A 3,912-nucleotide genomic window follows, 5' to 3' on the forward strand; every position below is an offset into this window, starting at 1 on the left:
AAAAACTGTCTTCCACAAAACCAGTCCCCGAGGCCAAAAATACTAGGGCCTTCTGGGTTACTGACCCTTCAAAGTATATCAGCAGTTACTGTGTTTCCAAAGAATTAAAACATCCATTCTAAATTAGGCCTGACACCTATCTGCCATGCCAGTCCTCTGCAGAGCTCACCAACCACTAAAGGCAAGACCTACCGTAAACTCTGTTACAAGGTGTGTGTCCTAGAAAACTACTGTACCACATGCCAAGCATCCTTGGTAGTGTGGCTATGATGGATCCAGCAGAGTTCCTGTGTCCTCCAGTTGTCCAAGAGACCAGCTGGACTTTTGTGTAGTAAATGACAGAGCTTTTCTTCCAAGACAGCCATCTATTCAGACCACAGGGACAAAGATTTTCTCAGAAAGCTATGCTTCACCAAAGCAGGTTGAAAATCTAGTCCATAGCAAAAGAGAGGCATCACAGTAATACAGAGATTACTTATCCTAGTTAAGAGATCTGAGTAATTCTAGTTTCTCCATCATCTTCATAGTTGTCTTTTTTTTTTTTTTTTCCTTTTGGTACCAGGGATCGAACACAGGTCCTTGCTCTAAATCCCTGGCCCTCATAGTTGTCAATATTTAAGTCAGTCTGAAACTTGGTTTCCTTATCTATAACATTAGAGGAGTAAATTATACCTGTAAGACTTCTTTGCGTTGTTTTGTTTTGTTTTACGGTGCTGGAGATTGAACCCATAGCCTCTGCAAAGACCTTCTTCTCTCCCCACCTCTTCTTTTTATTTAGAGACAGGGTCTTGCTAAGTCACCAAGTTTCCCAGGTTGGGTTTGAACTTGTGGTCCTCCTGGCTGAACCTCCCAGAATGCTGGGATTACAGGCCTGAAGTATTGTTACGGTTCATACCTAGATGTCTATCCCAAAGCTTCATGTGCTTATAGGTGGGGTTTGGGGAATGACTGGATCATGGGTGTGTGGTTCTGGACGGGTCCACTGATTGGTTGAGCATAGTTCTGGGTGAGGATGAAGGACTTACTGAAGAGGGAAGACCCACCTGGGATGTGGGTGGCACCAACCAGTAGGCCTGTAGCCTGGATTAAATGAAAAGGGAAAGGAGGAAGGTTCCTTGCTTCCTGCCTGCCTTGCCAAGAACTGCTTTCCTCCCCTGGGGGTTTGGGTGCCAGGTGGTATGGCCGCAGTACCCTAAAACTCCTACACGGCTGAGGAAAGCCCTGCCAACAGGAAGCTGCAGGCTGCAGGCGGAGTGCGTGGGAGCAAAGTTATCTGAGGACAGCAATGGAGGGAGAGAGGGTCTCTCAGGCTGATTCCTCCGGACCTGACCGGTTCTGTGGAAAGGAACCAAGGGACTCCTATGGTAGATCAGGAGCAGGGCTTCATCTCTGAGTCCTGCCCCGAGGCAGCAGTTGCGGGGAGAGGGAGGAAAAAAGTACACCCACATGCGTGGCTGTGCATCACGTACACAGTCCACTCACCGTGGTACTAAGCCTTTCATTGTGGCTTTTTAAAGTAAGGCAGTGAGGTTTTACATTTATTAAAGATAGGAAAAGGAACATACTCTACAGAGCGATTAAGGGCCAATTACAAGTAGGAAAAGACGTAAACTGTACAGGGTGGGAGAGCACCCCTGGAAAAATATCTTTCAATAAAGGAAAAAACCTGGAAAAATACTCGGCTTCTTCTTGAAAATGAAGATGATCAGCTTAGAAATAACAAGGACTCTCTCGCTTTTTGAGCAAGTACAATCCGGTATTAACAAAGCACAAGACTAACTTTCTCCTGTTCATCATTTTCCATTCTTGATAGAACTGTGTGTGTACACAGTGGAAAGCGTGGCCCTGAAAAAAAACAGTATCTTAAATCTCTTACAAGCAACTACCACATACTAGTACCTCCTGGCCAAATGGATCTCAGGACAAACAACACTGTCATAAAAATGTTCTGAACCTGGGGCTGACGGTGTAAGTCAGTGGCAGAGCACTAGTCTAGCATGTGAGGGACCTTGGCTTCAACCCTCGGCATCACACAAATAAAGATTTAAATCCTGGGGCTGGGGATTTAGCTCAGTGGTGCCGCCACCTGCCTTGCAAGTGCGAGGTCCTGAGTTCGATCCTGCTACCATAAAAATAATTTCAATCCTCCGGTATATAAATATGAAATGCATGTAGAAGACAATGGGCCATACAGAAAATGTTACTCCCGAAATACGAAGATTAACACATTCTGCACTGCAGTCATTCAGAATCCCTTCTGTCCGTGTCTTTCGAAGAGGGCACACATTCACGTTCCTTAAAAGTCGTTACATTTTGGCTGGCCAGCGTGGCAACGGCCGCCTGCCTCACACATGTTGACCTGCTGAATTCGCTATGGTGTACACTAGGAAAAGCATGCTGGCGTCACAAGCCACAGTGTTTTTAAAAGATACACTTTCGGGCACATAAGAGATAACACCAGGAGAGTGCATGAGGGACACCGGGGCCTCAGAGAGCTGCCACACACCCCAGGGTTCTTGGTCTGGGGAGCGCAGGGCTCTGGTGCCATTTAGGCAGCGGTGAGGACGCCCGCCCTGCATTCCTCCACTGCACACCACGCTGTCACAAAAAACCCGTGCTGGGCTCCCAGGACCAGGAGTTTCTGTACCTTGCAGTCTAGGCTCTGAAGGTGTCGGGAGTAGAGACAGATGCAAATGCTCGCTGCCGCTCTGTGCCCGGTGTGGAGCTGAATGGAGAGCCAGGGAGTCTGGATTTGCGCTGTCTGGGTAGAAAGGGTTTTGTTTCAGGAACAAGTCAGGCGCGTGAGCGTGAGACTGAGTCCGGCTCATCTCCAAGAGCTGGGCTGGCCCGAGTCCGGCACTCGCCCTGCTTTCTGCCGTCCTCACTCAGCTCCTCGGCGGACGCTGTCAGGAACCCTACGCGGCGTCTTCCTGGACCCTGACTGCGTTTCCTTAACACTGGTGACCGCATGCTTCCCCCAGACTGGAGCCTCCTGCCGCTCCGGGGTGATGGGCTAAGGAACAAAGCAGAGGCAATGTGCTGCCCAGCAGCTTCGCTCTTAAAACACAATCAGAAAAGAGAAGGGGCTGCTCTGGATCGGGGCCAGTGAACAGAGACCAGGACGGGCGGGTAGACTGGTGGTACTGTTGTTAAGTCGCTGAATTGAGCAACCCTGGGGCCTCTGACCCCTGGACTTGTGAGGTAACCACATTTCCTTACAACCTGTGGCCCCAAATCATCGGTAAGTGCTCGCACATGCCCGCACCCGTCTCTCCCTGGGGAGACGCTCTGCCTCCCTCGGAGGGCAGCCACGCTCTGAGCCCGACGGGCCCAGTTCCAAATCAGCCTCCGACCGCAGACCTTCCTTTCACCCCTGCCTACATCTCTCGGATTCTCACATGGCCTCTCGCCGTCTACACCTCGGCTGCGGGTCCTCCCGTCTCCCTCGTCACGTCCACCCCTCATCTGTTTTTGGTGCCAACAGAGCGAGAGGCCCGGTCTTCCTTCACCTGGGCTTTCCTTTTGGTTTGTTTTTCCTCCGTGTCTTCTTTCCTCATCTTACTTCTCTAGAAGAAAATGCCAAAGTTAAAAGAAGTTTAAAACTCAGTCTCTGCAGGAAGTGCTTTCAAAGAAAGCCAGAAAGAACAAGGCCTCCCTTGGGGCGCTGCACAGGCACGGGTTTCGGTGAGAGTCGCTGCGCGGCCCTGGACCCAGCGCCAGCCTCACTGATGCAGCCGGGGAGGCCCCGACCGAGCAGAGGGGTGGCGGGCTGAGCACAGGGCAGTGAGCCTGGGGACCGCGCGGTCAGGATGCTCCAAAGACCGGGTGCACGCGGAGACGGAGGCGGCCTGCGGCCGAGGTGTGCCCCGAGCTAAGGGGGACTTCGCGCGGAGCTGCAAGACGACATCTGGG

This window comes from Fukomys damarensis, unplaced genomic scaffold (assembly GCF_012274545.1).
Source record: "Fukomys damarensis isolate Sample0158 unplaced genomic scaffold, DMR_v1.0_HiC HiC_scaffold_19, whole genome shotgun sequence".
Taxonomy (NCBI): Eukaryota; Metazoa; Chordata; class Mammalia; order Rodentia; family Bathyergidae; genus Fukomys; species Fukomys damarensis.